The sequence below is a fragment of the Pseudorca crassidens genome, chromosome 20 (assembly GCF_039906515.1).
Source record: "Pseudorca crassidens isolate mPseCra1 chromosome 20, mPseCra1.hap1, whole genome shotgun sequence".
NCBI lineage: Eukaryota > Metazoa > Chordata > Mammalia > Artiodactyla > Delphinidae > Pseudorca > Pseudorca crassidens.
In genome coordinates, this window is record NC_090315.1 from 31728212 (window position 1) to 31747234 (window position 19023).

General features: G+C 47.7%; 1 long non-coding RNA gene across 1 annotated transcript; it reads right to left on the minus strand.

The window, feature by feature from the left end:
• Positions 1-5823: 5823 nt before the first annotated feature.
• LOC137215054 (uncharacterized) lies at positions 5824-18607 on the minus strand. The gene is made up of 4 exons (XR_010939141.1): positions 18577-18607; positions 17784-18049; positions 8731-8875; positions 5824-6521 (listed from the first exon to the last, which is right to left on the minus strand). It is a non-coding gene; the product is annotated as an uncharacterized lncRNA (long non-coding RNA).
• Positions 18608-19023: the final 416 nt, after the last annotated feature.

The following is a 19023-nucleotide window of genomic DNA, read 5'->3' on the forward strand; positions in this document are numbered from 1 at the left end:
GTACCACCTGCACAATTCCTGCTACATCGTCTGGCCACCTGCTCTACTGTTTACTTGATATTTTCTGTCAAATGAACTCGCTTTTTAAAAACTTAAATTTGAGTATGTTTATTTTAAAAGTAAATTTTATGTCACAATAGCAAGTGGAAGAAAATCAGTGAGACTAGTCAATTTGAAGCCAATTGTAAAATGAATACAATGATGGCAAAGTGATGTTGCCAATCGCAGCTGGAAACTTGGGTCTAAGTCTTTTTTTTTTTTTAAATGGGGGGTTCATGTCTGCTCAACTTTTAAAGTGATTGAAGAGAGCACCAAACCGAGACGTCCTCTGTGCTTTATCTGAAGGCTTAAAAGATAATTGAAAAGGGAATAACTTTGTCCTTTGGTGAGTCAGTGTTATCTAACGCCATGTCTATGTACCATCTAACACCACTGCACACCGGTATGCCCTCCACACTTTGGGAAGTGTTGGCATGCACACTTTGGGAAGTGTTGAAATTATGCATTGGCATAATTATTTCAGAGTTGGTTTCCTTGCTTCCCTTGACTGAGCTCCCGGAGACCAGGTGGGTTCTGGTTTATCCATATCTGCGCCCTTACCAGACATCCCCTGTTAGCTCCTCCAGAGGGCTTATGGCACCTGGCACAGGGTCAAGCCCTCATGGGGTGTGAGGAGGGAATGAGATGAGGGCAGCCACCATCACCAGGGTGGTATTTGAGTCCCATCAAGAGCTTTATCTGAAGTTCTAAAGAGGGGAAATTAGCACACCAAAGGAGGAGTTGGCCCAAGTTCAGGTATGGATTTGAGGTGATTTTCGTGGGATTAAGGCTACAAAACAATAGATGCACAGAACTAACCCCTAAAAGCAGTGAACATCTTAGAGTGAAATTTTTTCAAATGAAAAGACATGGGGTTTAGGGGTTTTAATTTTTTTCTTGAAATATTAAAGCTGAGCCTCCCCTGCCGTGGGAAAACACAGGTAAGAGGTGCCTTAAAAGTCTTGAAGGTCCACATGATAACTTGTACACCGGTGCTCATAGCAGCACCATTCACCATAGCCAAGAAACAGAAACAACCCAAATGACCGTCAACTGATAAACAGGCATATGCTAGAATATTACTCAACTGTAAAAAGGAATACAGCACCAAAACATTCTATCAATACACCATGGGCAAACTTTGAAAGCACTGTGTTAGATGAAAGAAGTCAGACACAAAAGGTCTCACATATTGTATGATTCCATTTATATGAAATGTCCAGAAGAGACAGATTCACAGAGACAGAAAGCAGATTAATGGTTGCCAGGAGCTGGGAGGATAGGACAGGACTGAAGGGTGATGGAGTTTCCTTTGGAGGTGATGAATATGTTCTAAAATCGATGTGGTATGTGAATGATATCACAATAAAGCTTTATTTGCTTTATCACAATAAAGCAAAAAAAAAAAAAAAAGAAAGTCTCAGAGGAGCACAGGTTTGTAAACCAGCTGGAAGGGTGACGGGTGTTGCCTGCTGATGAGGTTTGCTTAGAGCTGCGGTCCTCAGCCCTGGCTGCCCATGAGAATCACCAAGGGAAGCGTCAGGAACTACCGATGCCGGCCCCGCTTGGACTGCTCACATCAGAAGCTCTGGGGGTACAAATGGCCTTCGTAGTTTTGAAATCTCCCCAGGTGATTCTGAGAGGCAGCTGAGGCTAGAACACTGGCTCAGGAAACTGGCAAATAAATAGGTAGATTCGACCCAGGTGCATGCCCTTGCTCATTACCAGATTGGCCCCCTTTGTCCCAGATAATGCCCCGTCCCCCCCAAAACCCCCTCTTTTCCATTTTGTGACCTTTAAAAATAAGTCAGTTACCTGAGAAGCTACATGCTCAACATTCATCAGTCATTAGGGAAACACAAACCAAAACCACAGAGATACCACTTCACACCCATTAGTATGGCTATTATCAAAAGGCGCAAAAGTGTTGGCAAGGTGGTAGAGAAATTGGAACCCTTGCGCAATGTTGGTGGGAATGGAAAATGGTGCAGCCACTGTGGAAAACAGTACAGCGGCTCCTCAAAAAGTTAAACTTAGATTCCTATGTAACTTTGCAATTCCACTCCTGGGTATATATCCACAATAACTGAAAGCAAGTATACACATGTTCATAGCAGCATTATTCATAATAGCCAAGAGGTAGAAACAACCCAATTGTCTACCAGCAATGAATGGATAAACAAAATATAGCATATACACACAATGGAATATGATTCAGCCATAAAAAGGAATGAGATTCTGATACATGCTACCACATGGATGAACCTTGACATTACGCTAAGGAAAATTAGCCAGACATAAAAGGACAGATATTGTATGATTCCACATATCTGAGATACTTAGAAGAAGCAATTTCGTAGAGGTTGAATGTAGAATAGGTTACTAGAGGCTGGGGAAAGGAGGGAATGGGGAGTTAGTTTTGAATGGGCACAGAATTTCTGTTTGGGATGATGAAAAAGTTCTTGAGACGGGTAGTGGTGATGGTTGCACAAAACTGTGAATGCCACTGAATTGTATCCATTAAAAAGGTTAAAATGATAAATGTGTTATATCTATTTTACTACAATTAAAGAATTAGGAACTGAAAAAAAAAAAAGAGTCAGCTACCATGGCAGGCATAGGGAAAGCTTTCCGAACCCCACAGGGAACAGACCCATTAAAAGCAGTGGAGGGGGAGGGCATGCACCACCCTGGAGTCGGACCCTGCGATGGTGGGCTGCCAGCTCCAGCTCTCTGCACCTCGGTTCCCTCATCCACAAAAGCAGGATAACAATAAGGGCCACCTGTTTGGGATGTGGTGCAGATTGAATGAAATAATAGGTAAAGCACTCAGACCAGAGGTAAGTGCTCAGTGATGGCTAGTGGTATCACCACCACCATCATCATCGTAATCCAGACCCACATCGATGTGTCTACCTTGACTCTGACCTCCATTCAGAGACAGAGTGTATTTTGGGGGTGATGAAAATGCTCCGGAATTATTGGTGATGGTTGCACGATCTTGTAAATATACTAAAAACTACTAAATTGTACACTGTAAAATGGCGACTTTTTACAGATTGTAAATTCTATATATAAAACAGAGCAGGGTGTATAATCATGTAGTAACGTAGACACACAACTGAGTGTAGGAAATGCATACTTGCTAAGGGCAAAGTCAGGACCACATGGCAGAGAAGTAAATACTTGAGCTGCTGTTTGGGAAGAGCCCCCTGCTCCCTGGTATTAGTGACCAGCTGGGGCTGGAGCTCAGGACCTCAGACACCTCTGTTCTCTCTAGAGCTGCCCCGTCACAGCCTAGGGGCCTGGGGTCTGGCTCCTGAGAGGCACACCGAGCAGGAAGGGAGGATTCTGGGCCCTTGGGGGCAAAGCTAAGGCAGACACCCTGGGGAACGGAGCTCGCGCTGAAAGACAGCCCAAATCCTCAACCTGTGCCCTTTCCCACGTCACACCTACCTCCTGCAGCGTTCCTGCTGCCTCCTTCCTGGAAGCTGTCTTCACCTTGGCCATCAGGACAAAAACTGCAGGGCAGAAGGGATGGAGGAAGATGTCGATAAGCAGCTCTCCCAGCCGCAGCTTCCTTGTTACTGACCAGAAGCTAACAACACTGGCCTTGAGAGCCTGTTGGGAGGAGGAGAGATGACGCAGATCCATAGCAGAGGGGGCAGGCCCCAGATAAATGCTCAGAAGCAGCACCTGCTTCGTGATGTTAAGTAGCAGCGCCTGCTTCGGCAGCGGGTCCTCCCCGGGGGCCACGCCTATGTGGTCAGCGCCTCCATAGCTGGCACCTGCTGGCAAGGTAATTCCCTCCTGCAAGATGCAGCGGCCCCAACCTGGGATCCGAGAGCCCAGCTGGAGCGAGGATTCGGATTCAAACACGTGGCGAGCTGTGGGAAGAGGGGCGCTGGATGTAGAGGGCACATTCTCAGGTTTCTCGAAACTCAGACTCTGGAATCCTACGAACTGGCTTGAACAATTTCCTTTTGGGGCAGGAAAGACAATTCCTGCCGTGATGATTGTGTGATAAGGTGGAAACCTAGCAACACCCACCCCAAGTCCACCCGGGAAACAACGGATGGAAAACGTGCAAACTGTAGTAACAAAGCCAATGTGCGGAGTCTCAGGAGAGAGGAGGAGAGAGAGCAGCCAACAGTCTGTTCAGTCTGGAGGTCCAGAAATAGGAACGAGGGAAAATGGTCCAAAACAATGAAAAATTCAATTTTCTTATGATTACTTAGGAAAGCAATTATAGTATGCTTTAAATATGCACATTCTTTGTATGCCTATCACATCTCAATAAAGCATTTGAACCTTAAGAGGTTCAAAATCACCTCACCCTTGTAGTTTACTTATCAAATCTCATTTCCTTCTCAAAACAGAGTGAAAGGGCAGATGTAAGCTACACTTGAGGTCTGAGACTCATGGTATTCAGGTGATCTGTTAGAGGTCAAAGAGCCAGGTGGCGGGGCCGGGCCTCTGATTCCAGCCCCTATGAAGTATCCACAAATACTTATGAGCCTGGACTTTCCTGGTGGCGCAGTGGTTAAGAATTCACCTGCCTAATGCAGGGGACACGGGTTCGAGCCCTGGTCCGGCAAGATCCCACCTGCCACAGAGTAACTAAGCCCTTGCACTACAACTACTGAGCCTGCGCTCTAGAGCCCGTGAGCCACAACTACTGAGCCCACATGTTTAGAGCCTGTGCTCCACAACAAGTGAAGCCCCTACTCGCTGCAGCTAGAGAAAGCCTGCACACAGCAATGAACACCCAACGCAGCCAAAAATAAATAAAATTCTATAAAAATATATATATTTATAAGCCTTTTGTTCACCGGATGGTGGGGAAAGTGTTGGAAAAAATTACAGGGAGTGTTTCCATTTGGGATTTGCCCCCAACTTGCTGTGTAACTGACCAGCTGACGTCTCTTCGGGCCTCAGTTTCCTCATCTGTAAAATGGGGCCAGCAAAAAAGGGTCTCCAAGACCTCTTTTTGCTCCGAGAACCCAGCAAGGATTTGTGAATAGCTTTTCTAATTTCAAAAGCAATGTTGCCTCTCCTTCTCACCTAAGTATTGGAAAGAAAGACCCATCTGTTTCCCAAGTTAAGTGGCACGGTTTCCCCCCCACCAAAGATAACTTTGATTCTGCTCTGAAATCAGCTCCCTACTTCTCTTACTCAGGACTCCAAAGTTACGAATTTTCTAATTCCAATGTCTTGGCTATTTAAGTGTTAGAGAATTATCTTTCTATGAATCAAAGCAGGTTTTTGGCTTTAAGACTAAAAGATTTGAGTATCTTTTTTTTTTTTAAGAAAAATGACGGATATCAGCCCTTAGAAAAACCAGCTCACTTTGAGACCTCCATGGCATTATTGCCTCCTTTAATATTGCTGACAGTCTCTTGCAAATGTATCACAAACTGGCATTTATTAGTGTGAGGCACAAGTAAGGGGCATGTTATTTGATTTGAATAACAGCTCGGAGCTACAGTTTGAGTCTAGAAATATATTAGTCAGAAACAATCTCATTTAATAACACAGAAACTAATAAAAGAAAAGAATTCCAACTGATTCAGAATTGAATTTATGAATATTGCTTTAGCAGGATTAATGATCAAAACTCCAACCTGTTTGTCACGTTATAACTGACTTTTCCATTTAAATGCAAAACCAGAAGTCAGTGAGTCCGAAGGATTGTATATTGCTTTGAAGAAAACCAGTTCATTTTACATGTAAGCTTCCAATTGGCAATAAACTTTAATTACAGGGTCAGATAATCAAATTATAATCAAATAGCCTCACATAAAAATCTATGTTTGAAATTAATGAGATACAGGGCTGCCACTTGGTATCAATGCACCTCTGTAACTTACTAGCAGACATTTCATTTTCATTTAAAAGTCACCTTAAGGACTTTCTCCTCAATTTTCACCGTGTAGCTTAATTTGATTTAGAAAACATTTCATTCTCAGATCATACAGTCCTTTGGATTTTCATACTCATCTCTGCCTTTCCCTCCCCCTCTCACCTCAGGGGAGGTCTCTTTTATAACTGACAACAGGATTTCCAAATTGGCGCTGTTGTAAACCTTTCCAACTGCAGGGTGAGTACATATCTATCTGTGTTGGAAAGAACCCTGACCCGGTGTCAGGTGTCATCTGACAGAGGCAGCATCACACTATGGGGCTGGTTCACCTGGGAAATTTTGCCAAAGGAAAAAAAAATGTGCTTAGCTTAGCAATATTTAAATTGTTTTGAAATCAACCAATCCATTGGCAAGTGAATGGCATTAACCCTTACACCTGCCTCCTTGTCTGATTAGCTATGAACAAGAAGAACGCAAAGTTGTGATTTAAAACCCCTGTACTTTAACTTTAAAACCAGCAGTTTCTTGTCTTCATCAGTAACAGAATTTTGGGGGGCCGGGGGGTCAGAATGATGAAGAGCCATCTTCTGGGGCATCCTCTTCCTGGCAGGCAGGCAAGCTGGGACCAAGGAAAAAGACTGATGAGCTGAGAGGCACCGAGAGAGGGATGCAGAAAGGACAGCCTTGTACCACTGACATGGTTTCTCTTTCTAAAAATTAGACTTTTCTTGAGCTTTTCCATATTATACAATAAATGAGGTGCATAGCATCTGACCGGGTTGCCAGATGAAAAATTAATTTTTAGCGTAAGTATATCCCAATTATTGCTTGGGACATACTTCTGCTAAAGAAATTCATTCCTTGTTTATCTGAAATTCAAATGTAACTGGACATCCCTTATTTTTCTTCACAAACTCTGATGATCCTAGTCTGTAATGATAATAAAGCTTGGCACCTTCTAAAAAATTAAAAGGACTTCTTGGGGATTCCCTCAACATTTCCCAAACTGGCCGGATCACCCAATCACAAGGATCAGCTGGGAGTTTTTTAAAACTACAGTTGCCCAGACCCATCCTAGAAAAGCCGATTCACTAAGTCCAGGGTTTGGCCTGGGAGTGTGTATTTTGACAAGTTTCCCAGGTGATTCTTGGCATCGACAAGTTTGGAAAACGCTGCGAGTATCTCTTGTCACGACATCCCTGAGAAGCAGGTGGTGATGGAGTACAGGAGGTAGGACAGAATGGTTCATTTTCACTTCCAGCTGGGGAAATCATGGCCCAGAAAAGTACGGGGAGTGCTCGGCTGTCTTCAGAACCTTGGACATATCGAAGAGCCAGCTTCAAAATATTTTATTTCATTGTGGCATAAAGTAAAGGTCATTTGGCTTAGAGATGGACAGCAGAAGGTGTGTGACCACGGAAGTTGGTTCTATCTGTGTAATTAGGATCTTTGCTGTTTTGTCTGGCGCGCTCAAGGGTCCTTCTGTGAGCTACTTGAGTGTGGGACATCTATGGTGTCTGCCTTGGCTTCTTCATCTGTAATGAGAACATCTTCCCCGCCTCAAGCCTCCCCCACGGTTTTACCACTAGGACAGAAAACACACACACACAGAGAGAGATGAACGGAAAGCCTGGGAAAAGCTCTATCCATCAGGGTCCTGTCCCCAGCGTGAGGGTGGAGGGGTGCATCACACAGGTGAGCATCTCTGTCCCCCAGGGGCCCCTCTAGCCCCTTCTCCACCACACGCTACAGGGACACATGGAAGATGCTAGCCAACACTGCACCGTTTCAGTGTGAACCAGAACCTGAGTCTCACCCTCACTCTCTGCATGACACTGTAATTATGTAAAAGAGAAACTGTAAGGATGTCAAGGTGATGAGGACGTTCAATAAAAACAGAGAGGGGGCTCCCCTGGCGGCGCAGTGGTTGGGAGTCCGCCTGCCGATGCAGGGGACACAGGTTTGTGCCCCGGTGTGGGAGGATCCCACATGCGGAGCCGCTGGGCCCGTGAGCCATGGCCGCTGAGCCTGCGCGTCCGGAGCCTGTGCTCCGCAACGGGAAAGGCCACAGCAGTGAGAGGCCCGAGTACCGCAAAAAAAAAAACCCAAAAAAACAACAACAAAAAAAACAGAGAGGACCTTGGGTCACGCCCGTGCTGCCCTGCTCTGCGCAGTTATCTCCAGGGCAGGAACGGTGGGTTTGAAGTCAACCATTTATCTCCTCCTGTTCACCAGTAGAAGCATGAATCAACACAAAAGAACCGGATCCGGTTTCTCCTTCTCCTGGCTGCCCTCTTCCACCTCCCATTTTGGGTGTCTTCTTGCTCCCCAAAAACCAAGGCGGTCACATTTTACTTCCATAGTAAAAGCACTCTCTTTTAGGTCAGCATGGAATGACCACTGGGCCAGCAGCCAGAAAGGCGGGTCTCCCTCCACCCCATCTCCTGCCATGACCTCGGGCAACCCTTGTCTCTGCCTTGCCTTCCACTCAGATTACATTTGGGTCTAACGAGTTCTCTGCTACATCTTCCCTTTTATTGGTAACTGATGAGAGTCAATTAGGCAGCCCTTAAGATCAAAGGAACGAAGTTTAATTCCTCCTTTTCACCTGAAGCTAGTTATTTCTGCCCCTTCTCTTTCCAACATTAACCCCTAAATGACTTTTGCTGTGCACTCCTATCTTGTAAGATCTGCTGTTTCACCATCCCTCCAATTGTTTCCACCCTATAGGAGACCAACAAAGGGATAATAAGGAAAATGTTTCAGTTCTAAAAAAAAATGATCTGCAAGTCCTCCCTAAGCCAGTGCACTGACGCTGCAGATCATACCTCATGTTTGAGGGGTGTCAGGATTTTTCCAAAGACCTGATGCATGCAGTTGCCTCTCACACTGTGGCCTCCAGAGGAACCCAGCTCAACCTGATGAGATGTGCAGGACAAGGCAAAGCAGCCATGGGAACAAGCTGTGTACAGGCTGTGGAAGAAGGAAAAACAAACCGGGGGTGATAATAATCATGGCAAGTGGTGGGGTTTGGGTGATGAAGATGAATAGAATTATCCTATCTTCCTAATCTGAGCCTTTGGTAATGTTCTATCGACTACATACTCACCAGGTCTGCAATGTCTTACTGCCTGTCTTCCAGAGGCATCTCAGTGTAAATCGCCCACGAGGTAAGGAATTTACCAAAAACTGTTCTGACCCGCTCTGCTCCTTCCAGTTGTGCTGCTTGGCCAAGCTCCCAAGGAGGACCACTCCGCATCACAGCAAGCTCTTTCTGGAATGGTGAACACTCAGGGCCCCTAAAGTTAGATTTTGGTTCAGATGTGATGTGAAATTCTGGGAGGTTGCTGCGGGATGGGTCTCAGAGGCCTCAAAGGTGTCCACCCTCTTTGATCCAGAAGTTCCACGGCTAGGGGCTCATCTTAAGGAATATGTGTATAAAGCTTACAATTGTGGAAAACTGGGTATCTTGTAGCGAGTAAATTATGGCTCATTCCTATGAAAGAACACCCTTCAGCCATTCCAAATCACGCAGAAGAGCACGCAGGGGCATGCAAGAACGTTCATCTCCTATGGTTTGGTGGAAATACGGTACCAGTTTTATAAAGACAAAAGTCGTGCAGGGCCACTTTATAAACAGTTAACAGTGGTCATCTTTGGTTGATTGGCTTATGAATGCTTTCGATTCTGTATTCCTTTTTTTCTTGTTTTCCAAGTTTTCTGCACAAGGCTAATAATTATTTTTGTATTGTTTTAAATTGGGAAAAAGCTTATTACACTTCGGAGGGGAAAAAAATTGAACAGGACAAAAATCTTACTGACCCTTAGGGAACTGACTTCCAGCTTCCATTATGTCATGAGTCAAAGGATTTTATGTTCACTGTGTATCGAGCTCTGCATCCACTGGTGACCTTGGACTTTCTCCTTTTTCTCTTTCTTGACCCATGTGGAAACATTGCAGCCAACAAGAGGAAGTAGCAAAGTTCTCTCTGATGAGTCAGTTATGGGATGTATTCAGAGCTGACTTATCCTTGTGCTTAGCATGGAACCTGACACATGGAAGGTGCTGAGTGTTTGTTGAATGAATGAAAGAAAATACCATCTTGCTCTTTTGAGGGCTTTTATTCGTTCCATCATTAAAATAGGGGGAAAAGTGGAAAAAAAAAAGCCATTTAACTCAATTCATAACAAACAGTGGTTTAAAATAGAACTCCAAACCAATTTTGGCCGAAAGGGTTCTAGAATAATGTGAACAGCTGCTGTTGTAGACGCAGCCTGAAATAAAACTTCTTAGCGTAGTTCCAGGTCTGCGTTGAATAAATGCACAGACGGGGGGAAAGGGCTTTATTAGCGTTAATTGCAGTGCAGGCCCGGCTGTTGCTCAGAGAGAAACCTCGCGGCAATAAACCTTCTGCAGGCTGTAGATGGAGCCATAACATTACTAAAGAGCGTCCCAGCGCGTGGGGTGGGTGCTTTGTGCTGTGAGAGCCAGACGTTTGGAAGTTTTTCGGCTTTTGGCTTTCGTTTCTGAGTGTGAACAACCAGTAAACTCAGACCTTCTTCTTTTCTCCGAAGCTGACTGCGCTGGTCGAAGCCAAGATGCTGGCTTTGGGGTGGATTCAGCTTCCATTCTCCCAGCAATTATCACCTACGTGCACCTCCCTCTCTGACACTTTCTCTGCTTGAGGGCATGCCGGGGCTGTCAGTCCCACCTGGGCTGGTGAGTTCGTTGAGAACAGCAGACCGAGTCCTGCTCCTCACAATCTCTTGTCTTCTTCTCACAAGAGCCACTCACCCGAGGGGCCCGGGTCTCAGCTGGCCTCACCTGCTTACACCTGGCCTCACCCGGCATCCTGGGCAGAGTGGGTCTCAGCGGTGGGTTTCACAGCTACAGACGGGGCCTCCGTGAGCTGGGCGGGCGCCACCTCCCCTTTCCCACCGAAAGGCCCAAATCTGATGAACTGGAGGATCCCTAAAGGGTCTGGCTTCAAAAGCCTCCCTAGGTTTTGGTTAACCTCTCAGATTTCTTTCTCTTCCCACTCCTGTCTCTTCTCTCTTCACAACACCCCTCCCTGCTTTCTTTCTCCTCCTCTCTTCTTCATCCCCCTCTGCCTTCCTCCTCTCCCTCTCCTGCCTTCTCTGCCCCTTCTCTCTCCCTTTCTCTCCACACACACAGATCCTGGAAGCCAGGGTCTCGAGACAAAAGCCATTTCACATTCGCCGCACTGTGTCATCCCACTGGCCTGCCACATCTTCTCACGTCACTTCTTTCCTCCCAAATATTCCATGGCTCCCGCCCTGCTGTCATTCTGGGAAGTCCCACCTTGGCCTGACATTCCCAGGAGTATTGATCTCCCTCCCCGGACCCAGTGCCGTAAGCACAGGCCACGGGAGGCGAGGCCGACCTGGGCCCCCCATGCGTCTGCCTTGATTCACAGCCCACCTCCACTGGCTGGGCTCTCACTCATCCCTCCAGGCGCACAGCACATGCTCTCGCCTCTTTCACGCAGCCTTCTTTGCTTGCCTCCAGTGGGATTCTTCTCTCTCCCGTGAAAGCGCTTCATGGTGGCACATTTTATGTTTGCCTTGGATTCTGGCTACTGGGGTGCATGTCTGGGTGATAAGATAAGCCTTTAAAGGGGTTTCTTGTGTTCCCTTGTACACTCTTCCCAGACTCATAGTTGCAAGAGAAGGAGAGCTGTATACCAGGGTGACAGGCTGCCAAGGTGACATACTGCGCCCTGTAGGGGATGGGGAGGTCCCTGTCAAAAACAGTAGCTTCAGGTCACTATGTGCTGGTAAAAGAGGACAGTCTTCCCATCCCTGAGGTGAGATGACAGGTCCTCAGGCCAGGTGTGGGGAGGGCAGAGGGAGAGGTGAAGAAGATGGGAGTGTAGAAGCTGCTGGGGGCTTGAGAAGGGGCCGTGTCCTTGCCCCACAGTAGGTGGGAAACTAGACAGCTTTGTTGGGTTTGAGAACAGAGGGCCCCTGAGCTTGACTTGCTGGGGGACCTTGAAGAGTCTAGAGGCAAACCAGCCATAGGACGGATCTGGGCAGAAAAGGCCTTAGACCGCCTTGCAGAGTTAGTTTCCAGTCTCCCAGCCTGGCACAGGAGAGACTTGGGGACACACAGAGTCAGACCTTGCAGCAGAAGCAGTTGGTGTCCTCCAGCTCCTGTGGCCCTTGGGCTGTACCTTCTCCTTGCCTTCTGCCTGACCGCCATGCACATGGCAGGTCATTGTGCCGGGAAACTGACACCACAGCAGCCCTGACCTCATGACTGATGGAGCTGGTGGATCAATAGCCCAGCTCTTTCCCCTCACGTGGAGTCACTCTACATTGTTTCCCAGAGTTCCCAGGCAAGACTGAGCTCCACCTGCCCACGAGGTACTGTGATAACATGCTCGGTGTCAGCTTCCTTCCCTTCCCTGTCTCACTCCCGTACTCCCCTACTAGCTTTGGGTATCACCTCCAAATAAACTGTCTTGTGGTCTGATTCTGGAGGAACCCAAACTCATACAAGCTCAAAAGAGGCTCTTGAGAAGGAACAAAGAATGCTACAGGAGGAGACCACAGGAACGGTCACCAGCGTGGGAGTGGAACTCTCCTAAATGATTCCATCACAGGCAGGTAATGCCCTGGGCCAGAGATGCCCCCTTTCCCAGAGCCTGTGTCTCATAAGCCCCTTCTCCCCACAAAAAACTTCAGAGCAACCAGGAAGAAAGGGAATGGGGGTTTGTGCCTTAAATTAAATTGACTTGTTGAAAGAGGAAAATTGCATGTTCTTTTCATCTGAGTTTGTGGGTGCCTCCTCCGTCTTCGTCTGCTTCCCTCTCTGTTTAACTGCTTGAAGGCAGGGAATGGGCCTTGCTCAGCTTGTGGGGCTCCATCCACCAGTGTCTCCTGCCAGGAAGGCTTGTTGAGCCAGATTCAGTCCACCTGGCAGTGTGACAAGAAGTGCAGATGGCCTTGAGGAGCTGAGAGCAGCCCCCAGCTGACGGCCAGCAAGGAGGTGGGGACCTCAGCCCTAGAGCCCCAAGGAACTGAATGCTGCCAACAACTGAATGAGCTTGGAAGTGGATTCTTCCCAGAGTCCCCAGATGAGAACCCAGGCCAACTGACACCTTGACTTTGGCCTCGGGAGACATAGAGCCGAAGAACCAATCAAGCCCACCTGAAACTGTGACAACTACAACTCTGAGATAACAAATTTGGGTTGTTTTAAGCTACTGTGTTTGGAGTAGTTTGTTGCAGCAGCGACGGGAAACTAATCAATAGATTATTACGACCAGTGAGTGCTACTGTCTGTGGCAGCTCTGATTGAAATACTGAAATGCAATCTCGATAGCAATGTTCTTTGTGCTTCTGTCCATCCTACAAAGCCTGTAGGTCACATGTGCACTTCCTGTAAGGATGGCTTGTTAAGGATAATAAGTGAATGAAGAAAGTTGCAGGCTCCTTTGGGCCTTAAGAAGGGAGCCGTGGATACGTATCTGCAGTGGCCTTTGTATCGTAGAGCTTGATGACTCTATTCTGACTTTATTAACTTCCTCGGGGTTTTTGGCAGATACAGCCCTGGGATGTGCCGGGAAGTCTGATTGCGTGGGCATAAGAAGTGGCCCGGGTGCAAGACTGACAGCACCCCGGCCAGTTCATCTCGCCGTCCAGGAGGGATGACGCCCGGAGGTTTACCTTCAACTTTACTTAAGCTCTCTTGCTCTTCTGCACCCAAGAACAGGGTACCTGGAGACAGGGTCGGGATTTGCTTTTCCTTCCCAATTAAACTCTGTTTTGACAGGTTTTAAGCTAATGGTCGCTATAGCTGCCAACTGGAGCTGTGCATATATGTCCCGGGGGTTGTGGTAGGGACAGGAGTTCACGCTTTGATCTCTGCAAAGAATGTAAACAGCATTTTCAGTCCCCAAATGGAGGAAGTGGGAGCTGGTTTCCTGTCTTCATCACGGAGCTCTGTGGGATCGACTTCCTGTCTGGGATGGTAAGCCCTCGTCCTTTTGGCTTGACTGTCGTGTCTCTTGCCGCTCTATCTAGAAAGACTGTGAACTAGGGAAGTAACCAAGTGTGGGCTTTGGAAAAACACCTCTGCCGAGGTTCAGGGGAGACTGACCGTGGGGCAGGGGATGTGGACTCCAGTTTGGAGCCCGCCTCACACTCACCTGCCCTCTCTGGCCCTCGGCTCCCTCACAGGTGAAGACACTGGGCCTTAGACAGCTTCTAAGGTTCTTTTCGACTTTAGAATTCTAGGATTGAAAAAAAAATCTGGTAGAACAGACACTAGCTGTTGACAGCAGTAATCTCTGGGTGGGGATGGGGAATAGTATTATAGATGACTAACTTTCCAGGTTAAATTTTTTTAATAAGACTTTTAATTAATTAAATTAATTTTGGGGGACACATCGTTCGGGAGGTGGGATCTTAGTTCCCTGGTGAGGGATTGAACCTGTGTCCCCTGCATTGAGAGCTCAGAGTCTTAACCACTGGACTGCCAGGGAAGTCCCTCCAGATTAAATTTTTAAAAATAATTTTTAATAATTTGTGGATATTATGCAACAAAACATATTACTATTTTATTGCAGTCTTATTGTTTTCCTTTCTTAAAAATATGCTTTCTGTTATGGAAAATTTCAAACATATATAAGAGTAGAGAGTATGAGCTAACATACTCCCAGGCACCCATCACTCAACTTCAACCGTGATCAGCTCAGTCTTATTTCATCTGTATCCCCACCTACTCCCTCAACTTCTGTCTTATTTTAAAGCAAACCCAAGACATTACAGCATTTCACTCAATATAGCATGTATCACTTTGGTAATTAGAAATAAAAAAAAAAATTACCTGAGTCATTCTGAAACTAAATACCTCCACACTCTCCTGTAGAAGCACCACAACAGAATGGAAATAAAATGTAACTCTTAGTCTTTGGGGGATTTGGAAGAAATGTGTTCTCTACCCATGATTGTTAACAATGTTTAATCCAAAGGAAAGAATGTCTAATAGTGGATTTCATATATCTGTGGGAGGGGCTGTATTGGGGGGCAGGGAATAGGGGACTATTGTCTGCTACTCCACTGTGTAGTGCCAGTCCTGGGAGGGAATGGCTGTCCATTATCTTCCCCAACCTTTCTTGCACTGTATATGTCAAATCCCATAGTAAGTACTGAGAAAATTATTTTAAATGATCTCTCAGGAGTTCACCAGCTTCTCTTCTCCCATCAAACAATTTTGAAATTCCTTGGCTATAGTATGCCACCACCCTTATCAGACTGTGCTTATTAAATGTCCACTTGGACTCACAGTCCCACCTGTTGCACACTGAGGTCTCCCTTTGACTTAATTTCGGGGGTGAGTTGTCCTCCTGCTTTGTACCTTTTAATTAGAAACCCCGTGAAGTTCAGCTGGGCTTACATTTTTCCTTTTCTTTTCTTGAAACAATACAAATGTTTCGAAGGGATTCTGGACTACATTAGCTGATCGTTTTCAATTTTCATGTGAGACATATGGAAAGACTCACCTCCACTTACAGCTTATTCCCTGAGACGGTCTGACCCACGGCCGACATTACAAAATGGAAAAGACCTTCCAGGAAGTCAGCATTTAAGCCCATTTCCCTCCCTCGTCCTGCACTGACCTCAGCTCAAGTCAAAACCTACAGGAACGCTGGACTTTGACGATCCAAGCCATGGAAACTTTCAGTCCTGAAGTGTGCTCCCTCCTCACAGAGGCCAGGCCTCCCAAAACTCTTAAAGTGAGATCGGCCCGAGCTGGGGGTGGGGAGTGGCGGTGATGCAGGGTTTCTTTTCTTTGTTTTCTTTGGTAGAGGGAGAAAGACCAGGGGGACTTGTTTTGCATGGCCGGTGGGGCCTTTTTGCCTGCTTGAGTTAATAGAGAAAAGCCATAAATTGCTATCTGCTGGGCTAGTTATGTTTTCCTTGCAAATACAAATGTAAATTGCTCTAGCACAGAGAGTTTTAATGGATAAGTAAATGCTTGACCTTTGGTAAGCTTCCAGAATTGAAGTGTTTGGGTCTCTTTGCATCATTAGGAGACGTGCTTGCACGTGACAGGTTAAGGGGTGACAGCAGTAAAGACAGGCGAAATCATAGAAGTTGGGAGTCATGGGGTGGGGAGCTGGGAAATGCGGTGCTTGCCTAGGCTCTTGGGCCTTTTGATATGGGGGTTAGAATGGGCTGCAGAAGCAGCCCGCAGTAGGGAGAGTTTAAAGGCAAGATTTCTGCGGTGGAAGCAGATCTGGCGAGGTAGGGAGAGAGGTTTTGAGAGAGAGAGGAGAAAGAAGAGACTTAAGACTGTTTTGGTGCCTGGGGCCTGTGGGAGAAGCGGGGAGGGACGGGAGAGGTGGAGGAATGGATAGCAAGCAGTTCTGCGGTGGGTAAGCCTGGGATCTCTTCAGCTGTTTTTTCCCAAGAACCCCGATGAAGATCTTGCTTTCTTCTCAATTGCTCTCATTTGTTGCACGTGACACTGACGGGCTGTGATACCGATGGAAGCCTGGGGCCTAAGGTGGTCCAGGTCTGTTGGGTCCCAGAAATTGTGATGATGCCCCTTGAGGAGAAGAAGAGGGGAGAAAAGCAGAGAGCATCCTGGGAGACTGCGGAGCACAGCTTTCACCAAGAAATGAGTGGTGGCCTTTGGTTGGAAGACTTGACCCGTCTCCTTTTTTGACCAGGAGTGGGTCTGGGATGGCTGCTTGGATCCAGGACCATCCAGTGTATTCCCAGCAACGTGTTGGAGAATGGGCATTGCGGGAAACCAGCGATCTGCTGGCTGGCTTTCTCAGCCTTGCGTTAAGGGCTGCGTGGACTCAGTTGGCTCTGCTGAGCTGTGGTGCACGGTGCAGGAGGGGAGGGCGGGGGAGCGGAGCAGTGAAGGACAAAGGCACATGTCAGCAAGTCCTTCATCCCGCAGTCCTGGGGGCTTGGCGGGCCAGCCGGAGTTTCCTGGCATTTGGTTCTGAAGTAGGGAAGGCCAGCTGGCTCCGGAGAGGTTTGTAAAAAGCTTATGTCAGTCTGCGTCTTGGGGTCCTGTTTGCTGCCTGGGAGGTGATGGTGCTGGCTGGCTGAGTCCCAGCTGTTCCTTTGGGGCCCACATGGAGGCTCTGGACTCTGATAGCATCTTTCAAGCCAGTAAAGGATGGGGGGCAGGAAGGTAGGGCTGGGGGTAGAACATGGGGTGGGTCCAACAGCTGAAGCTGGTCTCTGGGGCTTAAGCAAGCTGAGGAATTCTCACTGACCTGGAGGACAGACAGGGGGTGTTCCCCTTTTCCCTCCTACTGTGAAGTATTCTGCAGGAACCTAGCCCTCCCTGAGGCGCTCTTCCATATGGGGTGTGGGGCACGCTTTGAAAAGCCATCCTTGACCCAGTACACCCACAAAGACTTCTTCTCTGGAAATAAAAAAATGCTCTAAAGCCCAAGTTTTATGCGAACACTTAAGAAGGCAGGCTTTCTGCCTCTTTGCATTGCTATCGTTAGACAGACTCCATTCCAGGCCCGGCCTGCGGCCAGGGAGTTTGGGGTTTGTCTCTGAAGCCAGGGATCTGTTTCAAGTGATGTGTGTGCACACTTGACTCCCCTTGCTCCAGCCTTAAAGGTCGTTTACACTTGAAAACCTCAAGATTCTTCTCCTCTGGAGCAGAGGGATATTTTTCCAGGGGCCTCCCGGTCTTCTAGTGCTGCTGGGAATGGAAAGACCCCATGAAACCAAGGGTGAATGGGAGAGCACCCCAGCCCAGGGTCTCAGGCACGCTAAGACGACCTGCTGCTCTGTCTGCCTCCTTCACCCTGAAAAATAAAGTCCCCCCCAGGCCAGGAGGTCGCAGGAGTGGCTGACGTGCACGCGCGCTTACCGTGTGCCAGGCGCTCTCCTGAGCGTGCAGCGTGGGATAGCTTGGTTAAGCCCCCCAGCCATGGTGACCGGAGGTAGTACTATTTATGATCCTCAGTCTGCAGAGGTGGAAACTGACGCCCGGAGAGACGATGAAACGGGCACGGGTCGTGCTGCCAGGGCGCAGGGGGAGCTGGGATGCGAACCCAGGCTCTTCTCCTGTCTCAGACTCGGGGGCTTTGGCTCTGTGCTGTGGCATCAGGAGCTGAGCATCTTCTGGGGAGGAGCCTTAATGTGGGGGAGAGAGAGGGAGCTGGGGCACAAGCAGTACTCAGGGAGGAGGGGGTGGACTAGATCCTTCCTGAAAGCCTCTTGGGACTCTGGAACCAAAGGAGTCTTAGAATGAGCAGCATGGCGGCCGCGTGCTTGGGAGTGATGCCCCCCCCACCCTCCACCGCCTGATAGACATGGCAGCTCCATCCAGCATTTGCCCTGTGCCAGGCCCAGGTCGTGGAGCTGAGGACCGCGATGAAAGAGACAGCCCTTACTACGGTGACTCTCAGACCTGTGCACAGGCCATTAAATTCTGTATTTGATTTAATACAGGAGGAGAAAAAAGGTTGGCGCAAAAGTTGCCACTTTTGCAGCCCCTTGGGAGAGTTCCACACAGAGGTAAAACGCTTCTGGTATTCGGAGAGACCACTTTAATGGGCCTGCGGGACTGAGAAAGGTGTGACCAGGGCCACAAGCTAGATGAGGAGGTTTAGACAAAGAAGAGTTCGGTTGTGCACAAGTGAAAGGATTTATGGACTTACCTTGTTGAGACCTCGAGGAGTTTGGAGTCCTAGAAAAAGAGATGGGAGTGAAGAGTCCCCCCACCCCCAGTAATGTCTTGTGTTGCCGGGAGGCAATGGCTGATGAGATCTAGGAAAACTGAGGACTAGCAACTTCCAACTTAGAGCTGTTTCTTCTTAGTGCAGTAATTATGGACTGTCATCACCTGCTGCCTCTCTGATCTGCTCTGCCCAAGACCTTAAGTAAGTAAAAGTTGGTCACATACAATAGTGTGCTTGGGAGATGCTGGTGCAACTCCTGACACACCGGAGAGGCCCAAGGCTGGAACGGACAGACATGAGGAGATGAATGACAACAGAGGGTCGGGCTGCAGTGACCACTGACAGGGAACAGATTCTTAACAAACCCTGTCTTCCTCCACCACCTGGGAAAGGTGACTTTTGAAAGTGTGGGAGGGTGGATGGGAG